Source organism: Mustela nivalis, assembly GCF_964662115.1.
Source record: "Mustela nivalis genome assembly, chromosome: 3".
Classification (NCBI taxonomy): Eukaryota; Metazoa; Chordata; class Mammalia; order Carnivora; family Mustelidae; genus Mustela; species Mustela nivalis.
In genome coordinates this window covers 83,441,349-83,465,691 of record NC_139022.1, presented here as the reverse complement: position 1 = coordinate 83,465,691, position 24,343 = coordinate 83,441,349, and the positions used below count along the sequence as shown (strand labels likewise).

The window sequence follows — 24,343 nt, the reverse complement described above, 5'->3', positions numbered from 1 at the left end:
AGGGAGCCCAATGCTTCTCCCTCTACCAGTCTGTCCCCCTGCTTGTACTCATTTGCTCTCTCTCTCTGACGAATAAATGAATAAAGTCTTTAAAAAACACAGAAACTATAAATGTGTGGGCGGATCTCATGAAGAGGGAAGTTTGAAGCACAGATTTAGGTTTAGGGGATGTCAGAGCATGGATCGTAGTCAAAGGCATGGGTGTCAATGAGAAGGAGTGAGGAGAGAAGCATGGGCAGCTTTATTGCAGGCCCGTGAAAGAACTTAGGAAGGAGCTAGTGGCAGCGTAGGAGAGAGGCAGGGGGCGTGCCCTGAGCCCTTGTAGGGGTGGGGGCACAAGAGGTGTTGGGGATCAATAAAAACAAAGGCCCAAGACTTCCAAGAGATCAAACAGTTGGAGAAAGGTGACTGGTGATTAGGATTCAGAGCAAGCAAATGTCAGATGAAGGCAGTGTCCAGGATGCAGCCAGAGGAGAAGCTCGTGCAGGCTGGGTCCTGACACCTCGTTCCTGTACCTTGAGCCTTCACCGGAGTCTCAGACTTCCCCTTTGCCCTTTGTATTCACATCTCCCTCCTCTCCCCGGGTCTCACCGTTCAACCATAGTCTCACTCCTCCATGCAGCCCATCCATCCGTTCCTAACAGAAGTTCTGCCAACGGGGCTATATTTGTTCGACAAAAATAAATACATAAATAACCAAAAGACAAAACTGGGTTTCTGTAGATGTAGAAGAAACCAACAAGCAATTAGGAGGGAAATTATGGTTCAATATAAAAAGACTTGTCTAACTGGCAAAGCTACATGACAATGAGATCATTAGCCCAGTTAGGTGCTGAGTCACCTATGCCCAGAAACATCCAGGAATAGAGGTGATAATCGTATCTCTTATTTATATACACTGGATGATTTCTTAGGTGCAACATAGGGAGACTCCCCTTCTTGGTTTTGTATTTGATGATTCTTCCCATCTACTCTAGTCAAGGACTTTAAACTGAAAGCCGATATCTTTTTTTTTTTTTTTAAGATTTTATGTATTTATTTGACACAGAGAGAAAGCTCACACAAGCAAGGGGAGTGGCAGGCAGAGGGAGAAGGAGAAGCAGACTTCCCATTGAGCAGGGAGCCCAAAAGTCAGATGCTTAAGGGACCAAGCCACCCAGGCACCCCAGAACACATTGTTATTATTGCCATGGTTGATATCCTTAGTCCTGGCTCTCGTTACAATATCTTATGTCTGTAGTTTCAGTTTGTATATTCAGCGGGATAGGTCTCGCTGCAGATGAGTAAATGAGGAGATGGCTGAAGTGATGGGGTGAGCCATTCCAGGGGTGGGAGCCCCCCAGCTCACTGTCGCTTCAGAGCACACTGGTGAGCGTGCTGTTACCAACTACAGAATGAACTCCCCTGGAAGTCAGGGCCAGAAAAAGGCTTGAACTGTCTGTGTCCTTGTATTAAATAATGCTTTCTCTTGGCTTTGGCCTGCTAAGGAGTTCAGAAGCAAATGTAGAGACTCACTTCCACCATATCAGTGTAGGCTTTTGGAATTCAAACTTACCCATCTTTTTCTATTTCTTTTGATCTTCTGTTTCTATTTGAATGGTTTGATTGTGCCTTTTGTTTTAGGCCATTCCAGTGCTTTTGTAACATAAATGGAGAATGCAATAAGAAAGACAAATCAATCAGCCATTGAAGTCTTACCCAGAGGAAAAAGGACCACCACAAAACTTTTCCTTTATTCCAGATGCTCTCTAGGGAAAGATCTATTCAGAGCAGGGTTACCAGATAAAATACAGGATGAATAGTTAAGTTTGAATTTTGTATAAATAACAAATAATTTTTAGTATAAATATGTCCCCAAGTTGCATGCTATTTTTTTAATTTTATTTATTTATTTGACAGACAGAGATCACAAGTAGGCAGAGAGGCCGGCAGAGAGAGAGGAGGATACAGGCTCCCCACTGAGTGGAGAGCCCGATGCAGGGCTAAATCCCAGGACCCGAGGATCATGACCTGAGCCAAAGGCAGAGGCTTAACCCACTGAGCCACCCAGGCACCCAAACATGCTAATTTTTTATAATAAAAATTATTTGTTGTTTATCTGAAATTCAAGTTTAAGTAGATATCATGCATTCTATTAGCTCAATCTGATAGCCCTAATACAGAGTGATAAAGAACCTAGAAATGTAACTTTGCTTTTGCACATGCATAGAATAGCTAAGGATAAAGCTGCAAAATTAAAACAAGTTCATAACCCTGCAGCTGAGTTGGGTACCTTTAAAGCCAGGTTTACAATAACTGGCCCTTGGAAACATTTAGGGTCAGTGTCCATGCCCGGAGATGGCGTGCACTCCTGACGCTGGATCTCACTTTTTAGTACTCAGTACCCTTGAAGACCAGGGGGGACCTGCCTACGATTAGCACTTGACTGGGTCAGCCTCTCCACGTCTACCAATACAAGTTTTGGCCAGTTTTCCCAACCTTTGATTTGGAATTTTTAGACTGCAAATCTCACTCCCAGTTCAGAGAAAGAACTGAATGAATTCTTCCTCTGTCCCAGTGAAAAATGTCGGCCAGTCACTTCTGGGATCACTGCAGGTGTCTTATAGGTGCTCCCAGAGTTCTCTTATGCTTCCTCTCCAGGCCCTCCACTGTGGTCTGCAGCCATCATTCATATGAGGGGTGTCTGCCACTTGCAACACGGTCAGTGAGCCAGGGAACATGGCTGCTGGCTCCCTCCATGGCTGGGCCCCCAAGCCAGAGACCCACGAGATGAGCTCATGATCCCTGCATTTTCTCTGGCCTCACCGCCCTGCTGTGCCCAGGGGGAAGTGGAGAGGATCATCTTTCAACTCTGACCCACGTCTAACACAGGCCCAAATCTGACCTGCTTCGGCCTCCACAAGCCTCACAGTGCCTCACGCCAACAGCTCCTCCTGCCTCCTCTTCACGTCCTCTCCACTGGGCTTGAAGGACCCATCTCTTGAGGTCTGGCAGGGGACAAGGCATCTCATATCAGCTTCCTGTGCCCCAGAAAGCAGAGCTCAAAGCTCTCTCCCTATAATAGTAATAAAAGCCCTCATGCAAATCCGCTTATGATATGGACTGTGAAAGACCCGCGGATCCCCTTACCCAAGAATCCAACACTGCCACTGGATGCAATCAGCAAGAGGTTCTTTATTGTTACGCAGGCGCCTGCGGGTGGTCAGCAGCTCCTGCTAGCTGAGCACACCTGGCTGGGGTGGTGCAGGATTTTTATAGACAGGTGCAAACAAGTTTTGGGTGGGGCGCAACTGGTTGGTGGACAGTTTGAACTTTTGAAAAAGGCATTCGTGGAGTTTGCTGATTGGCTTTGGGGACCCGCTCGCGCGGAAGAGAGAGGCGGGAAGGGGGAACAAGCTGATTGGTTCTGAGGGCCCGCGCGCAGGAGGAGAGAGGCAGGGAGGGGGAACAAGAAGGGGGAAGGTAGGAATGCCATCATGGCGTCTTCTATAAGCCAAGCAGTTACAGAAGGGCAAAAGAGCAATTAGTCACGCAATTAATAACCTAATCTACGCCTAAAAGCCAGCGGTTCACAGAAAAGCAAACAAGCGGTTAGTTATCCTATCTATCTTCCAGGGGAGGGGTCTTTCCAGGGCAGGGGTCTTTCAGACTGGTCTTAAGCTTTTCCAATAGTTTGCTAGATATGCTTCAACTTACTGAAATTCAGTGGGAAGCAGACCCCAAACCTCGCACGCATCCTCTTCGCACAAACCGTGCCTGACCGGGGTGGGGGTGGGGGTGGGGGAGTGATTGCCGAGGGGCTAGAAGATGACCTTAGAGAAGGGTGTACCTGTGATCCCCATCACTTATATCCAGGTTTCAAGGATAGTGGTACAAAAGGAGAACATCAGACTGCCTGCCTGTAGGACACTATATCCCCTTTCCCATGATGCTGCTCTTTGGAGCGCATGAAGTCCCAGATTTTTCAAGTTTCCCCCAACCTGCAACCAACAACCATAGGAGCGTCCGTAGGAGTGACCTTGTGTCCAGGGACAGAATGTCCCACTGAGTCAGTACGTGAGCTCGCTCGCCTGTGAGGACAAAGACAACCGGGGGCTTAAAATAAGGCCTTCCCAGCGCTCTCTACAATGATCCCTTTCTCCTCCCATGCTCTTCCCCTCTTTCCTCTAGTTCAGGCACCAGATGACGGTGCTATGGACCACTTGGAAACTCCATCCCCACGTGCCAGAGCTTCACACCTCAGCATGGGTGCTCTGGCCTGGCTTCGCCTTGCAGGTGTCCCTGGATGTCTTTGCTCCATGTTAAACTCTGACCCAAAAGCCCTGAAAGGGAGGCGCATGATGCATTTGTCCTTGCTAAGGAAGGCACCTCTCATTTTGTCAGTGTGGTTTTTTCCAGTCCATCTGCAGCCTTAGTAATGATCCATATGCCCTAACAATGAGGTCAGAAGCCCCTTGAGGACACATTCCCCCAAAAGCAGATCCCAAATTAAGGATTTGGTTGCAAGTACTTTCTTTAGAAAATGCGCCCAAGAAGCAGAGCAAGTGAGTGAGGAATTGAGACAGGGAATGGCAGAGAGACAAGAGAGGAAGCATTCACAACGTCCCTGCTGTGGGTTCAAGAACAGGGCCCGGTTCTGTTGGCGAGTCTCAGACAGTCCGAAAAGATCACAGCTCACCTTGTCCCACCAAAGAGCAAGGAAGCTGTGGCACTTACCCACTTCCTCCCCCCATGGACAGAGGCATGCCCCCGAGCATGGGCCAAGAACAATGGGCAGAGAACACCTGAGGCATAGAGAAGCTGGAAGCCGTTGGCCTGGATGGCACCTGCCAGCAGGTAACTTCCAGGACCGGGAGACTGTAATTGAGATACAGTCACCCTCTGTGCGGGTGGCTCCCTCCTCTCTACATCCTTAGCTCCTAGACAGTGCCTGGAACTTCAAAGATGCTCAGGAAATGGTAGCAACATTTGCTGAACCATTAGAATACATTTGTCAAAAACCACTGGGGACCTTTTGAAACCACCTCAAATGTCAATGACAGTGGTTAGCAGTGGGCATACATGGTATCTACTTTCGGGTTTGCTTGGGTGACTCAGTCGGTTAAGCGTCTACCTTTGGCTCAGGTCATGATTTCAGGGTCCTGGAATCGAGCCCCAAGTTGGACTCCATGCTCTGCATGGAGTCTGCTCAGCATTCTTTCCCCACTCCCTCTCCCTCTGCTCCTCCCCCTGCTGTCTCTTTCTCACTCTCTCTTTCTCTCTAACATAAAATCTTTAAATAATAATGTATTCTGCAAGAGAGTTTTATAGAACACATAAACATTCTTCAGGAGACTATTATAACACTAACCCTTGATTTTAATAGACTGGGACTCAGCGTTCAAATGTAATTCAGCAGAGGCCTTTCTTGCGAGGCAGGTCATAAAACCAAATTTATCCTGGCTGGCCAGTTGCTTCTTGAACTTCGTAAATGAGATGAAGCCCGGGGCAGTCTGTGGGTGCTGTGGCTTTGCAAAGTCCCAGTACACCAACCCAACTTTCCTTTACTCTGGCTAATAATCTCCCCAGCCTGGAACCTGAGAAGAAGTTGTTTGGACTGAAAAGCAAGTGGGAATGCCTATCCAAATCCAAGGCAGGGCTGCGGGCAGTGCTCCTCTCAAGGAACTGGCCACATTTGGCCGCAGTGCTAAGTAAGAGAAGGAAGGGTATGTGTCTCTGGATACCACTGGATTTGCAGACAGGCTATGGAATTCAAGTGCTTAGTCACCGAGGAATGGTTGCCAAGAGCCAACGGAATATCGGTATGACTAGCACTTCTGCATCAGCCGCGTCTGTAGGCTGCCTCTCTTCCAAAGGGAGAGCCAGAGGGCTCCTGTCTTGCCCACAGAATTCCTAGAGAAAACAGGCTTCATCTTAGAAATAATGCAATAATAACAACAACAGAAATTGTTAGATGCTGTGCCGTTTGTTATGCCTGCGATCACTAAATCCGTGAAAGAAGGTCCTAGTATTACTCTCATCCTACTGTGAGAAAATAGATTGGAAAGTGATCCTTTCTACCAGGTGAAGAGGGGAGAAAAAGACTTCTGAGACTCAGAGAGAACACTGTTCAACTTTCTGCATTTGCTAGACTGGCTCACTTTAACTGGGAGAGGTACAAGACCTCTCCCAGGACCAAGTATTCACAAACTTAAATCACGATTCAGTTCTCACTACGAGAATAGCATCAGATGAATCTGAAGGGGAACACACCGAGGGCTGCTGTCTGCACACGCTTACAATCTAGCTTACACATTAACTGTGGTAGAATATGCTGCTGGAACAGTAGTTCTAGAACCTCTGGTCACCCTCACATCCGTTCTGATGCGCAGCCTTGCGGAGGCTGAATTTGAGTATCAAAGGCAGTCTGCGGTGCCTGAGGACGGTGCCTGAGGAGGGGACCCTGTTTTGCACCTGACTGATTTCTCAAGACAGGGAGGGTTTAGAGGCCCAGTTTCACTCTTCGGGCCTCAGACAGTTTGATCCTGTTGGCAGACCCTGTCTCTGGCACCTGTGAATGAGGTCCCTGACTTATCTATGTATCTGCAGGCCTTTCAGACTAGGGGGTGTTCAGAGTGACTTCATCCTTTCGGAGACACTGCCCCACCTTGCTTTTTTGTCAAAAATCATTACCATCACCCCTCGGGCAGAGAATGGAGGGTAGCAGTGGGCACTGTAACTTGTTCTCAAATGGGACAACCCTGGTCAGTGAGGGAGAGAATGCCTGGCCCCAGGGGGTGGGTGGTGCTTCTCTCTTTAGGAAGGATGTTCTTGAGTCAGACATCAGAGCCAGGGGCAGTCACGAAGGGCCACAGCTCTGGAGGAACAACAAGCCAGCCCTCCACAGGACCACAGAGCCCCATTGCCAGTTTCAGGGCAGCCTGAGATTTTCTCAGTCGGTGCCTCTCCAGTTCCCCCTGTTTTCTAAGCCAGTAGCCTGCACTATGGAGAGTTCCTCCTTTGCTTTGTATACTTTGTGCATTTTTAAACAGCAGTTTCTCAGAACAGATGCTCTCTTCCCTCCTTCCTGGTGGCCTTTCTGCACAAACAGCAGATTGCCTGCTTCTGTCATCTTAATCGAGGGAAGGAGAGAAACATGTTAATCATGTTATTTTTCTCTTCCTTCTGCCCGCAAGTAGCTATGTGAGCCGAGGGTCCTTTCTCCTTCTTAGCCTGTCCCCGGGCTAAAACCCCAAGCCGGGGATTTTCCTGGGCCTGGCTCACCAAAGGTGCTCCCCCTTTGACGGGAAGCATTCTTTTAAAACAGGCACCTTGGTTTCTTTTTTAGATTCTGCTTCCTTTGACCTCCCCAGAGCCAGGTTGCCATGCAGTCCCTGGTTCTGTCTTGGTTTCTGCTCCCCCGGTATATTAAAGACCCAAGGCCAGGTTGAAGTCTATGGAGACCATCGCATAGATGCCCCATACCCCTCTGGGTGGTGTCATTCACACGGGCTATCTCTCTGTCTGGTGGTCGTGCACCAGTATGCACAGATGTTGTGTAAAACAAACACAGTACTAAGCCATAAAACAAACGTAACGAAGTGCAATGTCACTGTGGGGGGTTTTCTCATGATAACTGCTCTAATGCTTGTTTTGAAATATCACATAGAGATTCCCCTCGAACACTCTTTGTTTGGTGCCATAAACTCATGAGTATCCCACCCACCGAGTGCGTCATCGAGCAAGGAGCAAAACCACCAGAAGGTTCCTTGCACCTCCCTGCTTTTGCAGGTGTGCCCATGTACCAGAGAACTAGAACAAGCGTATTTAATCATGAGAAAGAAAAGAGTAAGATGAACATTAGGATGCGCCTTCTGGAGGAGTAGATCACCATCAAACAGTCTGTGAAAGAATCAGTCGAGGTGTCTTCCCTCAGCCTGGCAGACCTGTTGAACAGGGATTCTATGACTCTAATAGGTTCTCAATTTCCATAATTTGCTCCAGACTTCCTTTTGGGGCTGAGAAACAGTGGCCTGGCAGGTGTCTTCCCCCTTCCCAGCAAGACGAATGGTAGACTGTGATGGGGTCCTGGTCAGAGTGCAGTGGGTCAGCTGGTGCCTAACCAAGGAAACAGAAACCACAAAAGGAATTAAAACAGGGGATTTAATGCAGGAAATAGGTAATGCAGGTTTCTTGCTTGGGGTCCCCAGGAGACTCAGAGGAGGATTCAAAGGTATGCAGTTTCCCTGGGAGGTGACCCCAGCACATACGAGTAGAGAAGGATAGCTGCTCAACATGTCTGTTGTGCTGTATAGTAGAAGCACTGTGTAATGACGAGCCACAGTTCTTACCAGCTTCGAGTTCAGTGGTGTCACACTGGTAGCTTGAAATCAGTTATGGGGGCATTATTTACACCATGGAAATCCAAGAGTGCTCTTAACTCAGGGCATAATCAGTATTTTATTGTTTGTGTAGACTTACGAGAAAGAGAGAATGTGGAGAATGTAGATTAAACTTCAAAGTTGTCATTCCAAAGACATTGCTCTGGGAATGGCACATACACAGGTATCAAGGATATAGTCCTCCAGTTTTCCAGAACGGCAGTCCGATTCTGCGAGGAAATTGCAAACACCACTAACGAATAGGTGACGATCTGGCTTGTCTTGCACCAAAGCCCAAAGAGGGTTCCGTGTCATGGGTAGAAGCCTGGGTGAAGATGAGAAGCAGTTTAACACTAGATTACAGAGTAGAGTAATGAAGGTAAATGTATGCGGAAGGAGATCGAAGGCTGGGGGGCAGCTCCATTTGTTAAATCATGGCTCACCTGCTAGCATAGCTGGGCTGCAGATGCTAGAGTTCAGCAAAAATCAGTTAAACTGTTCTGTGAGACTCTATTGGCTACATGGAATTTATAGTAAAGAGTATTGTGCATCTTATTATTATTTGTAAATTTTGCACTGCACATCCTTGATATCTGTAAAATCCACACTTAACTTGTGTGCATATAGTATGCTGAGTATTTTCATTTTCCCTGGAAAGCACATTGTTCAACCTTTACCAGCAGGCCACTGGTGAAGGACATTCATTTCAAGGTGATTCTGCCGCACACGTTACACTAATGGTAAGACCCTGAACATCTCCTCTGATCCAGATGCATGTCAGTGTAGGGAAGTATTTTCTCTCATCCAAAGAATCACACTCTGGTGTTTCAATTTCATTCACCAAGTATGTAATGAACATCTATTGTGTACTAGAAGAGTTTCATTAAATCTGAAGAACTTGAGGCACCTAGGTGGCTCAGTTGTTAAGCGTCTGCCTTCAGCTCTGGTCATGATCCCAGCGTGTTGGGATCGAGCCCCGAATCAGGCTCCCTGCTCAGCGGGAAGCCTACTTCTCCCTCTCCCACTCCCCCTGCATGTGTTCCCTCTCTCTCTGTGTCAAATAATTAAATAAAATCTTTCAAAAAAGAAAATCTTAAGAACTTAAGAAATCTTGAAGACATCTGAATTTAACCTCATTTTTTAAAATTATTTTTTATTTATCATTGAAGTATAGTTAACATGCAATGTTATATTACATACAACATGGTGATTTAATCATTCTGTACATTACTCAGTTCTTACTACTCTGAGTGTAGTCACCATCTATCACCATACAACACTATTATAATAGTATGGACTCTGTTCCCTATGTTGTACTTTTTCATCTCTTTGATTTACTTATTTTATAACTGGAAATGTGCACCTCTTAATCCCCTTCACCTACTTCAGCCATCCTTCAGCCCACCTCTCCTCTGGCAACAAATTTATCCTTTGAATTTAAGAGTCTGTTTGTTTGTTGGATTCTACATATAAGTAAAATCATATGGTATTTGTCTTTCTCTGTCTGACTTATTTCACTCAGCACAATACCTTCCAGTCTAGCCACATTGTCAAAAGTGGCAAGTTTTCATTTTTCATGGCTGAGTAGTATTCCATTGTGTGTGTGTATGTGTGTGTGTGTGTGTGTGTATGTGTGTGTGTGTGTGTGTGTGTGTGTGTGTGTGTGTGTATACCATCTCTTCTTTATCCGTTCATCTGTAGATGAACGTTTGGGCTCCTTCCACATCTTGGCTTTTGTAAACAGTGCTGCAATAAACATAGGAGCAGATCTATCTCTTCCGATTAATGTTTTCACTTTCTTTGGGTAAATACCTACTAGTTGAATTACTGGGTCATGTGGTATTTCTATTTTTAATTTTTTGAGGACCTGCCATACTGTTTTCCACAGTGGTTGCACCAATTTACATTCCCACCAACAGTGCTAGAGTTCCTTTTTCTCCACATCCTCGCCAATGCTCATTATTCTTCACTTTTGTAATGGCCATTCTGACAGGTGTGAGGTGATCTCTCACTGTGGTTTTGATTTGCATTTCCCTGACAATTAGTGATGTCAAGGCATCTTTTCATATGTCTGTTGGCCATCTGTATGTCGTCTTCGGGAAAATGTCTATTCAGGTCCTTTGCCCATTTTTTAATTGGATTGTTTGGGGTTTGATTTTTGTTACATTTATTTATTTGTTTACTTGTTTATTTTTCCACAGACTTTTTAAAAAATATATAGTTGATACACAATGTTACATTAGTTTCAGGTGTATAACTTAGTGATCTCACAAGTTTATATATTGTGCTAGCTCCCAAGTGTACCATCTGTCCCTCACATCGCTGTTATATCACCGACTGTACTCCCTATGCTGCGCCTTTTATTCCTGTGTCTTATTCATCCCATAACTGGAAGCCTGTTATCTCCTTCTCTCCTTCACCCATGTTGCACATCTCCCCATTCCCTCCCCTCTGGCAACCACCAGTTTGTTCTCTGTATTTATAAGTCTGATTCTGCTTTTTGTTTGTTTATCCATTTTTTTAGACTCCACTTACTAGTGGAATTACATGGTATTTGTCTCTCTCAGTTTGATTTATTTCACTTAGCATAATACCATCTAGGTTCATCTATGTTGTCTAAATGGCCTGATCTCATCCTTTTTTATGGCTGTGTAATATTACATTGTGTGTGTGTGTGTGTGTGTGTGTGTGTGTGTGTGTGTACCATGTTTTCCTTATCTATTTATTGGACTGTGAGGGTTTTTGTTTGTTTGTTTTGAGTTGCATATTCTTTTCATATTTTGGATACTAACCCCTCATCAGATATATCATTTACAAATGTTTTCTTCCATTCACTAATCAAAACCCCTCCCTTCTCCAGCTTGATTCTGCTTTTCAAAGCTCTCCTCTACTAAAGGAAACTCTTCTGATAACATATCAGTCTTTGCATAAACACCCAGAACAAAAAGATCACTCTGTAAGCCCATTTTTACAGTACTTTTCTGATAGATAAGCCTTGAGTCCTTTTTTTAAAAACTTTTTTTTTTTTTTTTGACAGAGAGCTCACAAGTAGACAGAGCAGCAGGCAGAGAGAGAGGCAGAAGCAGGCTCCCTGCTGAGCAGAGAGCCCGATGCGGGACTCAGTCCCAGGACCCTGAGATCATGATCTAAGCCGAAGGCAGAGGCTTAACTCACTGAGCCACCCAGCACCCCAAACCTTGAGTCTTTTTCTTAATTTCTAGTTCTTATTCAGCATCAGGCCCTGGTCCTTCTTTACCCAGGCTTCTACAAAAGCAGCTCCTTAGGTCTCAGTTCTCCCTGTTTTACCCACTGCCTGATCCCCTATATTCTACCTGTCCCCTGCCAACTATCCAAACACTAAGCCCTCCTGCTATAAATAACACCAGGGCTTTGTTGTTATTGTTGTTGTTTTCCAGATTTCAAGATCTCTCAACATACCCAGCATGCTCATGCTTTCAAGAGTTTTCCAAATTATATACTTAATCTAAAAAACAATACTAAGAGCCTTCTATGTGCCTGTCTGGGGATTCTAATTAACACCTTTTCTACCTTCAAAGAATAAACTCACAGCTACCATTGTAGGTGAAACTCCCATTTAGCAAATACTAACAATAGAATCTGGTATATAAAATAATAGATTTCCAAGGCACAGAAGTAGAGCAAAGTGAGAAATTATTGACTCTCTCTAGGAGTAGTTTGTAAAGGGTTTCACAGAGGATGTTATGCCAGGTAAAGTCTTTGAAGGATGAAGAGGAGGTTGCCAAATAAACATGGAGGAAAAGCAGTCCAGGCAGAAGAAACAGCCACTAGAAAGACAGAGTGGCAAAACCAGAAAGATATGAGGCAATTCATGGCAGTTCTGAAGAGCTGGGAAGGAGGCAGGCTGGAGAACTGCAGGAGTTGACCCTAGAAAGGTGTGGTTGTATGCCAGACAAAAGGTTTGTGTGACTACTAAGGATTGTGTACTTTGCTTTAAACAGAGGAGGGATAGTTTGTGTGTAGCTCAATAATTCAGGGGTGGTTTAGGAGGTGGATTTGAGGGCCCCAAAGACTAGAGGCAAGGAGACTCTTGAGGCAGTCCAAGTAACAGACAATGAAGGGCTGGCCTAAAGCAGAGGATGTCTCTGAGGGAGCAAAGTGACCTTCTTTTCCTGGTGACCCACCACTTTGTAAGAGCTTGTCACCAGAGGAATTAACCACTACCTCTTCTGGTATCTAAGACTTTGTACAAACCTCTACCACAGCCCTCCTCTCATGCAGTGAGTTCTCCTTAACACATCAGTCCTCCACCCACCTCCACACTACAGCTCTGGAAAAGACAGTGGCGGGCTACCCTGTATCCCCAGCATTCAGTACCCTCTCTCTTCCTGCAGTGCTTCTCAAACTTCCATTAAGACACAGATTCTGGTTTAATAGGTCTTGGGTGGAAATGAATATCAGCATTTCTAGTAAACCCCACGGGTTCACGCCATAGACTACACATTGAGTGGCAAGGACGTAGCACATAGACTTATTGACTGAACAAGACCTGCTTCTGGAACCTAGCATTATAGAACACACTCCTCCTCTGCTTTCTGATCCTCCAAAAAGGATTTCAGATCATGTGGCATTGTGTCTGCAGTCAGTGGGAGAAAAGTTCTGGTAGGAATTCTTCTTGACTAAACGCTTGTCTTCAATGGAAATGCACACCACTGTTAAGTCAGAATCATGAGCAAGTCCAGATCCTTTGGATGGACACGAGTAACAGACGTAAAGAAAAAAATCAGTCCTCAATACATTAATGAATGTCCTTGGTAGGCATAGGGTCCTTGAATAATTGATAAACGGGACTGTTCAGTGTTTGCTGCTGTACTGGCCAACAGCTGCTCATTATGGGAGATGATTCATTCTGTTCTATGGAACAAATTGTTCCAAGGTCTAACTCCACTTCCCTTGCCTCTTTTTTTAAAATAAAAAGCATGCACCTGTGGAATTCATATGCATGCAGTTGTTTCCATAATAGAAATGAGATAATTAATTGATGGCCCATGGCCCATAATAGAGCAACCTCAGAGGACCCTGTCAGAGGGCTTAGCATTAGGAATAACTCCTTTCCACAGAGAGGAAGAAAGATCTAGAAAAGTCAAGTCTTTGCTCACTGCAAATATTTCAAGAGCAGGATGAATTGTGATGAGACCATCTTCCCCACGAAGGCTTATTATTTCCTAGGTTTGGCAAAGGAGTGATTGGTATTCAAGTTGTATGCTTGCAGTTTAGACTGTGAATCTGGGAGCTCATTTAGTGTGTCCAATTTCTATTAGCCATGTGTTTCTAAGTGCTTAGGGTTGCCTTGTGAATTGGGTGCAAAAGGCAGTTTAATTTTGATCTCAAATTCTGATGGTTTAACAAGCACATGTTGAAATGCTGTGGCTTGTCTGTATCCCTTCTCTGTCCCCAAGTTTGGAAATTTCTCATTTTTCTAATTTGTCATTATGATGAAAGATGCCTGTTTGTTTTGTAAAGCGAAGTGAAACCAGCCATTTTGCTGGTAGACACATTACTAGAGTGTCTACCATGCATGCAGATTCAGCCTGAAGAAACCCCCGGTGAGAGAAGAAAGTAATGGCCCTGACACAAGGGTCTCTTCATACAATCAGAGGGACTTCAAAACTTAGAGAGTTGGGTATCCCAGCAAAGCCTAATGGTGTTGAGCCCAAGCTTGAGCCCTGGAAAATATCATCCAACCCTTTCTGGTCCACTCTGCCGATGCTAATATGACTTGGCCCATATTGGCATACCCATATAATCTAGATTGGGTTGGACTCAAAAGCTGGCCCTAGCCATGGCTGTCTTCTCACTGTCTCAAACAAGGCCTTGGACTGACCCAGGCTCTGAACCCATTACCTAAGGAACTAAATTTCCCTGCCAGATTGGAACAAACCAACCCCTGAGGAATCCCAGGGACCCAGAATGACCAGCCCTGGTGGAACCAGCCCACCATGAAAGAAAGCATGAGAAAGGAAGGAAGCAAGGAAGAAAGGAAGCCTTCTTTATCCTCACTATAATTCTGACCACATTCTTAGGACCTAATGACTCAGTGATCCTTTGCATGTAGGAGATCTTTGCTTTCATATCTTTGTTCTACTACCTAGTTCCAGGGAAATTTTCAATAGTTAGCTAAACATAGGAGGTAGAAATGTGGAAAGGCAAAGATCTTTCATCTCTACTCTCTTGTCCTTGAGCTGCTTTGGCACCTACTGCCTGTGGTTGAAATTTGGCCGGGCTGGCAAATTCTCTTATCGCCCTTTGTGGAACATATTTGGAAGGAATAATATCTGTACAGCATCCTTTTGTCTTCTGGTTGATTCTAGAGCAGCTGAGGACATCAGTCCAGATTCTCACATCTATCGGCTCTTCCTTTGTTCCACCTCCAGTGTTGTTTTCAAGCCCAGGTTCCCTTTCATGCCCAGGTGTGTCAGAGTATCAGAGACGGCATGGACAAGAAAGAGATGACAGCATGTCCTGGGTAAGAGTGTCATGCCAGACAGTGCTCCCTTCACAGATCCCCCTCTGCTGGACCAGCGACGAAGACTGCTACAGAGGCCGAGGACCTCTTCTTTGGCTAAAGATAGGGAGGGTACCTCACCCAGATGACTGCCGAAGGAGTCCCCGTGTTTCCCTAGAGCGGGTCTGCTGTAGCATCCCTGCCCAAGTGGTCACTGGCAGGGCACAGCCATGGGAGGTATGCCCTCAGTGCAGATGCTCAGGCTAGTCCTGGTTGGAAGGGGAGGGCTGTGTCCTCAGTCTGTAGCATTTCAATTTAACCCAAAAGTTTAGCTCCGTCTATAATAAAACCCAGTCAATACAAGAGCTCAGAAATTCTTTCCTGAAATGCATTCCCAATTTTCACCTAACCCCAACTAACACATTTAAATAGTGTTGATCGTGCTGATCAGGATTTAGGAGGGTGGGTTTTCAATAGCAACAGATGATTTAAAATGCCCACTGGTTCAAGATTTCATTATTTTTTTCCTTGTTTTTTTTTTTTTTAAAAAAAAAGTAGCAGTTCTGAGGCAGTTGGAAATGGCTTTTTTGGAAAACCTTGCATAAATGGCTTAAAAACATGAAATGGTCAAGTCTCATATCGATTCTTAGTATTGGTATACAGCAACATGACCATCATACTCCTCGGTTTACCTGGAGAGCTCCTGCATTCAGGGCCTAGAGCCTCTGCTTGGACACTACAGACCTTCATCTCTAGCCTCTGGCTTCTAATGTCTTTCTGATGAGTCTGGAATGTTACTGTGGAAAACATTCCCAGCTGGTACACCAAATTCAGGCTGTTTTTTAGGTTTGAGTCTGGCTGGCACGTACCATCTTATGGCCAGGCTTTGCTGTAATCATATTCAGAGATTCACAACACAGACGCACACATACACACACACACACACACACACACACCCCATGAAGAGAAATCAAACAGGGAAGAGCTTGGGATGATATTCCATGATGCCCCCCCTCAATTGCTATTTTGATAAAATAGGAGATCTGACATTTAGAAATAATACAAATCAAAGAATCTACTGCTTTCTCTTACATCCTGTGTGTGGTGTGGCCAACATCACACACAGAGGAAGTAAATGAGAAAGAGGACTTCAAAGGAGGAGAACTATGGATTAAAGTGTAGATTCTAAGGGTGCCTGGGTGGTTCAGTGGGTTAAGACTCTGCCTTCGGCTCAGGTCATGATCTCAAGGTCCTGGGATGGAGCCCCGCATTGGACTCTCTGCTCAGCAGGGAGCCTGCTTCCCTGCCCCCACCCCCTGCCTGCCTCTCTGCCTGCTTACGATCTATGTCTGTCAAATAAATAAATGAAATCTTAAAAAAAAAAAAAATAAGTGTAGATTCTAGGGTGCTGGGGTGGCTCAGTCATTAAGCTCCTGTGTTCAAGCTCAGGTCACAGATGGAGTCCCCTGTCGGGCTCCTTGCTCAGCGGGGAGCCTGCTTCTCCCTCTCCGGCTGCTCCCCCTGCTTGTACTCTCTCTCTCTCTCTCTGTCAAATACATAAGTAAAATATTTTTTAAAAAAATTAAAAAATAAAGTGTAGATTCTATTCCAGTGATGGACCAAAGATCCATACAAGAACACAGATAATTCATTTAGAGGAAAACATGATGATTTTAACATAGTATCTTCTGCAACGACATGGATGAATGTGTCAAGAATACCAAGTTGTGCAGAAGAGGCCACAAACAAAAGAATATTCTCTGCTGCAATGCTATTTATTTGGAGCTCAAAACTAATTTATGGCAATAAAAGTCAGAATTGTGCTCTAAGGTCGGTTGAAGGGTAAATTAACTGGAAGAGACCATGAGGGAAACTTCTGGAGTGACCGAGTGTTCTGTGTCTGGGTGGTAGTGGTTGTATATATATATCAGCCGTGGGCTGAGCCTGGCTCTCATGCTCCCGAAAGGCAATTCCTAAATAATCAGGATAATTTTGTGAGCCAGGTCTTAAACCATCGTTAGCTTGAAATTGGCCGTAGTGGGAGTATTTAAACTGTGGAAATCAATAACAGTTACAAATCAGGCTTTGTTTTTTGTCCAGAGAACCAGCTTATCAGTCTATCCCTGGATACATTCATCAAATTCTATCACAGCATATACCTAGGATTCATGAAATTTCCTGTATATAAATTATGCCTCGGTAAAGTACTAGCAGGAAAAAAAAAAAAAAAAAGGACAGAAAGGCTAAGACAGTGTCTTTAATCAGTGACCTTGTCCAGTTGTTCATTCATGACTTTCATATCCTCGAGTGACTTTTTAAGCCCTCATGCAGTTCTGCTTTCTAAAGCTGAGGATCACAGTGACTAACAGCAAATACCGGATTTGGCACTGGGTATGCTTGAAGCTGTTGAGCTTGTTTAATTCACATATAACTACTTTTACCACAGTATTTATCCTCATTGTTACTCCCACTCTGAAATATACGCATAACATACAGGTGCACCCCATTTTTTAAAAAAGCTTAATACGTAAAAATATTAGCATGCCAGACAGCAAATATAGTATTATGGAATATTAACTTAGTTCACAAAGTATTCTTCTTAATTAGATAAATCTCTCATAGCTTTTATGTTTTATTTTCATTACCTTTTACGGGCTTTTTAAGCCATAAAAAGGGCATATTAGCTGCTGTCAAATTCAAACAATACAAAAAGGCAAAAGAAGACATCTTACCCTGGACTCTATTTCAAGTACCACTCTCTAAAGGTAGCCATGGTTAAATGTTAGGATTTTCCTGTCTAGTCTTTTTCTATGCCTGTACTGTATACAAATCAAAATATATGCACACATACTTTTCAAACAAAAATGGGATTCACATAATGTCACATAATGTGGCTTGTTGATTTCATACTCTGTGGTTGTCTTTCCTTTTCAGTGTAGATTAGTTCTACCTCATGCTTTTAAAAGCCTTATAAGAGATGTAGCACTATGTATTTAATCAATCTCTTTTGCTAAACATTCAGGCTTTTTCCAAACTGTCATCATTACAAGACGCTACAGTGAACACCCTTGTATTATGTTGAATCATTTGAAATTACTGTTTTTGTATATCAGAATGGCTGACCACAGTAATTTCATATGATTCATGCTATACATTTGCCTTTCTATAGGATACATTTCCTTAAGTAGGATTGGTGAGTCAAAGCATAAGTGCATTTTTAAATTTTGTATCTACTAATACCCCGCCCACCTGGAAGGTTATGCCAGTTTACACCATGCTCATTTCCCTTTGCCCTTGACAATAATAAAAGCTTTAAATCTTTTTTAGTTTTTTCTAGAAAAATCACACCTCAGTGTTTTGATTTGCTTTTCTTTTATGATTATTGAGAAGGCTAAGACTTTTGTATGCTTATTGCTCCCATAGCATTTAAAATATCATTTGATTCTCCTGCAACTCTCCAGACACACCTCTATTTTAAAAAAGAGAATCAAACCTGTTTTTGAAAGAATTAAATGAGTGTATGCCTATCATTAAAATAGTCTTTTAAGAAGCTAGAATGGATTATTTGCCTGCCTTCAGATTCTCATTTGTTTCTCTTATGGACACACAGACACGTACTATTTTTACCCAGAGTGAACTCCTTTGACCTCAGTCTTCTGTTTTCTGAATTTGAATCGCTTGGAAAATCTGCGAGGAGAAAGGACGCTGGGCTCCCCACAAGGCCTGTCGGCTTCGTGGCCATGTCGCCTGCCTGCCAGCAGGGGGCGCCTGCAGCTCTGCCCGCCTCGCCTCCTGGACCCAGCTCCATTTTCTCACTCCAAAACAGGCTTCATCTATCGCCCCAACACTAACTAAGGCAATCTGGCTTCTGCTTAGGCAGACTAATTTACTGAATTAAAGTCGTTTGGCTTCCACCATAGCAATTAGTATGCAAATTACCGGTATATTACCTGCCGAGTCATAAATTACGTTGACAAACTTAATATTCACAGATTCAACATTCCAGTGTGGGTAATTTTTCTATTTTTCAGTAGTTGTAGACCAGGGCAATTCATTGCCTTATTGAACCGTTACACATTAAATCAACAGTTGAAAAATTAAGCATTTTTCAAAGCATTTTGTTATGCATTTATTTCTTTTCAGCAAGCAGTAAAGTGGAACATTAAATATGCAATGTGTCTAAGTGCACTAAATGGCTGGTGAATACATTTAAGCCTAAAACAGTTTTTTTGTAACTTTAAAAAAGAGACACAACAAAGGAAAATCTATACCATTAAACAACCTATTGAATCTTCTATCATTAGAACCAAATATTTCCTTGCCCAGGTTTTCATAAATATAAAGAATCATTAATCCCCAATATATGGTTTCAAGCTGCTGCTGCTCACACCTGGAAAATGGGTGGTCAGTGTGATGTAAGTTTCATAAATTTTCACCAAAGTATTTAGCCATGACATATTTGAGCATTGGTTATTAACTCTAAATTAGTTATACCCACTTTTTTTGTTGTTTTGAGCAGGTAAGTAATTGAGCCTTAAAATTGGGAAAGGGGTGGGGTGAGTCCTAGTGGGGTTGGACTGGGAGCCTGGGGTGGGGGTGGGGGGCAAGAGCGCCTGGTTCCTGGGGTCCCAGTCAGACCTGGTTTGGGCCTTGGCTGTTGACAAAATCCAAAGGCACAGATACAAGCCAGTGTGAAACAAGAAAATAATTAATTTAGTGAGGCTACCAGTAGGAAGACAGAGGACTAATACCTGAAGGGCTGTCTCCAAAGTGCTGAAAATACTTCCCAGTTTATATAAAGCAAATGTGGGACAGAGGTCAGTGAGTACGTGCAGGTGGGCAGCGAAGGTCAGGCCAGTCATTGTCTTGAGATCAATCATGGGCAGGGTCTTGCTGTCACAGGGCTGTCCTTATTGCTTGAGGGGGTAGCTTTGATTCCCAGCTCAGGAGGCTTTGGCCTTGGGACCTTTTGCCTGAGTAAAGAGAGAAGCTGGAAGTCAATTAGAAAGTACAGAATCAATCAATTAGAAATCAATTAATCAATTAGAAAGTATAGACGGTCAAAATGGAGGAAATTGGAGTCCTCTTTGAGACAGGTCAAGTCCAAACACACTGACCCAGTCCTTTCTTCAGTCACTAGAGAAGCCAGGGGAACCTGTGATCTGTGCCAGGTCAGGGGGACGAACCCTATCCCCAGGGAGACTAACGTATTTATTAGAGTCAAAGTCCCTTAGCTCTGTCCCCGCTGCTGGAATAGCAGCAGGAGCACCAATCACTCAAAAGTCATGGGGACCCTTCGGCACTGAATTCCTCCCCCTTGCTCCTCTCTGCGCACTCCAACAAAATAAAACCACCTTTGCTCTAAGGTTCTAACCTTGCTACTGCTGGGGAGCTGGAAGGCAGGCAGACAAGGACAAGGGTAATTCCTCTTCCCCACCAAGAGGAAACCAACCTTAAAAGGATTTTACACCACCTTAGAAGGAGCACTCCACCCTTTCCTATGCGGTAGACAGGTGACAAAGATCTGATTGGATGACTGGCCCAGGGCAAGTTCATCAGATTAAAACAGACTTCCAGGACGCCCCTAAAAACCCCTAGACTTAGAAACTCTGGTGGTAACCCTCTCAGCTGTCTTTCCTGCTCGGGAGCTTGTACTGTCACTTTGCTATTGCTCAGTGAACCTCGCTTTGCTGCCCACTACTCTTGTTTAGCTCCTCATTCTTCACGAAGTGGCATGACCAAGAACCATGGGCACTGTCGTGGTAAAAATCCTGTGACACTCCTAAGGCAATCAGAAGACATATCTATTGATCAATTAAGCAAGCAGATCTGAGAACCGTTGTTAGTTAACAGGAATATACTGAGAGAGAGACTATACCAAGAGATGTGTAGACAATACCAAACTGTACCTAACCCAGGCAGCTGATAATCTTATATATAGTTCTTAATTTTGAAAAAGGATTTGGATTTGGTTTCTACTGGGAAATATTTTCTTTCAAATCAAACAAAAATGCCCACTGTGGAAATTGTTCGAGGATTCATTTTATACGAGGATTCATTTTATACGTCTTCCTGACTGCCTCATAGGATGCACAGATAACTGGTTAAACATTATTTCTGGGTGTGTCTGGTGAGGGTATTTTCAGAAGAGATTAGCATTTGAATTGGAGAGAGTGAAGCAGATGGCCCTCCCTGGTGGGGGTGAGCCTCTTGCAATGGTCTGACCAGAACAAAAGGAGGAGGAAGGAAGTCACTCTGCCTTACTGCTTTAGGTCTCACATCTTCTCTTCCCTTCTAAACTCCTGGTTCTCGAGATTTCACGCCCAGACTAGAACCTGTACTGGCTCTCTGGCTTTCAGACCTTGAAACAATACCACTGGCCCTGCTGGGTCTTTAGCCTGCAGCTGGAAATAAGTGGAAAAGACCCTGACCTGTATGAGTAGGAGAAGTGAGGATCATTATATAAGTCAAAGGAGAAAGTAGGACGTGTGCATTTATAGTTTCCTCCTCCTTTCTACAATCAGTCTATAACTACAGCATGGAGTGAGACATGTAAGGAACAGGCTTACACCAAGGGCAGGTAGTAATGACCCTGCACATCAGTTGGAAACAGGATATTTGTGCTCTTGCCATATCAAATCCCACTGTGAGCTGTGGTTTATGGCCCGACTTCACCTAAAGGTGAAAAGTGGGGAACTCCCCTCTTTCCTAAGAGGAAGGAAAAATTTTTACTACCTACAATGGCTCCTGAGATTTTATCTCAGCCTACAGTAACCTGGGTCCATTTAAGATCTTATTCCAAGGGGAAAAGCCTGTGTCCTTGTGATGTAGGCAGGCTGGGTCCAAAGACCCAGAAAGGGACTCCCGCAGGACTAGCCAAGAAGGTCCTTGGCTTCAGGATGGAAATCAAATGACATCAAACACAAAGTAAAAGTAGATACAGGCAGAGTCCAGGAGACTCAGAAAGGAAAGGAGCCTGATTCTTGTCTTTGCTTGGGGTCCGAGGTTTTTCATAGGCAATTGTGGTCTGGTCCACATGTCCTCTTGGGCATCCAAGAACTGGTCAGAGCGAGGACAGGGTGTAGGTGTCCTTCATAAGTCATTCATTCCCTGAAGTCTGGGGACTTGGCGTCAAGATATTTGGAGTTAGTGGTCTTTGAGATCGCTTATGACCACCCTGCCCAGTCACTCTTTAGAGGTCATCTGCCATGCTGGACTGCTCCAAAGATACCATTATCTCAGTGTTCCTCACAGGGAGACCATACTCTATTTGCATTACAAGGCCAGTGTGGAGTAGGGTGGGGGGTGCAGGCGGGGCAAGATTAGAAGCAATCTAGGATGGAGCACAAATCTTCCAACGTGATCACTCTCAGCTATGGGTCGAATCCCAGCCTTGCAAGGTTGTAGGTCCAGGGGCTGGAAATGAAGCCACAGAACGGTGACCCAGACTGCTGAACAGAGGCAGTGATTCAGCAGACACAAAGGGTCGATAACAGCTTATAAATAATAGTGTGGGGGGGGATCTCCCATTTCTCTATCTTTACATAGACTGGGCACAAATTTTTAAAATTTGGAAGAAATAAATGGAGTATATATGTTGTAAATAAATACATGAACGACTTTTCTTTCTGTGTTGTGGAGACAAATTAATTTTATCATCTAGGAGCTTCTATCCCTTGATCTTTGCCTTACTTACCTGCTGTGTCATTGATGAGAGGGCAGGAGAGGGAGAGGAATATTTTCACTTTCTCTCCTTGGTCCAGGAGTTGGATTACAGTCACATGGTTCTAGAACTGTGGAACCAGCGGATTTATATTTTTAGAGGCAACTGGCAAAGTATATATGGAAAAGAGGTCAAAAGTGATAGGGGCAAACCGTAGGCAACTTGTGGTCACTTCCTTTCCTGGTATCATCTTACTTTGTTAAGTGTTAACCATGTCGGCATTTTTTGTCTCTTTCAAGACGCAGGGAAACAAGGCACACAGCGATCAAGCAACGTGAGTTAACCCGGCAAGTTACTCCCAATGGTTGAGAATTCTACCTTACTAACTTGCCTTTACCCACATTACCTCCTTAATGAAATAAACCTTATCGGGGCTTACCGAGGGGAACATTAAGAATCCAAAACACATTTTCCGAGAACTGCATGGCCACTCGCTGCAGACTGTTTATCAGAGTAAAATGACTTTGTTTATCATCTAAAGAGGAGACTGGAACTTCCTGTTTCCCTAACAGTATTTAGCACTGTCTACCCCTACATAAAGGAAGGCAGTTTTTCCAGAAAGGTGGAGGGATGCAGCCCCCATGCTCCATTCATTCAGAGTCAGGTACTTCATCAGAGGGGCACATAGAGTTACAGCAAGGAAGCTTCGTGGATTCACCCAAGGGAGAAGACCTTTAACCAAGTTCTAATATATACTAATGTGCATGTGTACAGTGCATCATGTGTATCTACACATGATGCTATATGTAATGAATGTATATATGTTTTATATATAAAATGTGTATATATATTATGTTATATATAAAATGTATCATAAGAATAAGCAGCGGGGGGGGGGAGCAGGAAGATACCCTTGAAAGTCAGGCCATTCCTTCATCGCTGTGAGAACAAAATGTTCAAAATTTTGTCTGCCCCTCAACCTGTCAACAGCTGAACATTGTGGATTCAGCTCAGAAAGAAAGAATTACTACAGCCTAGAGGAGATATACCCACCGATTTAGCTTAGTTGGAGCTAGAGAGAAGTAGGTCATACTTTTGAGGAAACCAAAGGAATGTCAGCTCTGTTCCTGCCTTAGAGAAATTGGAATGGCAGCAAAGGAGAAGTAAGAAAAGTCAGAGCGTTAAATAGACCTGTTCTTGACTTCTCTCTGAGCCTTAGCCTACAGGAATGGGGGTGTTAATTACATTGAGGAGAACCAAAGTTATATTCCCTTAATTACCACATTGGATTCAAAATGCATGGTCACACAGAGAGTGGGTCTGTTTGGCACTTACAATCTAATCCCAGTTCCTGTAGCGGATGAATAATGTAGTAAGAACCAGCCATAACACCCATGGTGGTGGGACACACTGAACTATGAGCAAAGGCTGGGATGAACCACCAGCCCAGGGTACTTGATGAAGTCATAGAGATCCTATGGTCTGCCTCTTGTGACAAAGAAAGCTGAGTCATCTAGAGAGAAATGGAGCACAAATATGTCAAAAGAATGCGTCAAAAGTTCACTGGTCTTATATAGCAATTTTGAAGGGTGCCAGAGCATTCAAAAAGCCTAAAAACAACCACCTGTGAGGCCATGAAGAATGAGCTAGTGCAAACGGAGAACCCACATAAGGCCAGTCATCCCATCTTTGCGTAAACCTATCTCTAACATACAAATTCCTCTCCCACCTGGATGCCATCTTTGGAATAGAAGCAGAAAGTGAACGCAACCTTCAGAGACAGACTGTTTAAAATCAAATGACATTATTTCCTAGACAAATAGTTTAAATTATTGT

At 44.1% G+C, this 24,343-nt stretch overlaps 1 long non-coding RNA gene across 1 annotated transcript; it reads right to left on the bottom strand.

Annotated features, from left to right (window-relative positions):
- Positions 1-7,995: 7,995 nt before the first annotated feature.
- Positions 7,996-23,902, bottom strand: LOC309860804. The gene is made up of 4 exons (XR_014309644.1): positions 23,843-23,902; positions 19,596-19,817; positions 8,461-8,685; positions 7,996-8,097 (listed from the first exon to the last, which is right to left on the bottom strand). It is a non-coding gene; the product is annotated as an uncharacterized lncRNA (long non-coding RNA).
- Positions 23,903-24,343: the final 441 nt, after the last annotated feature.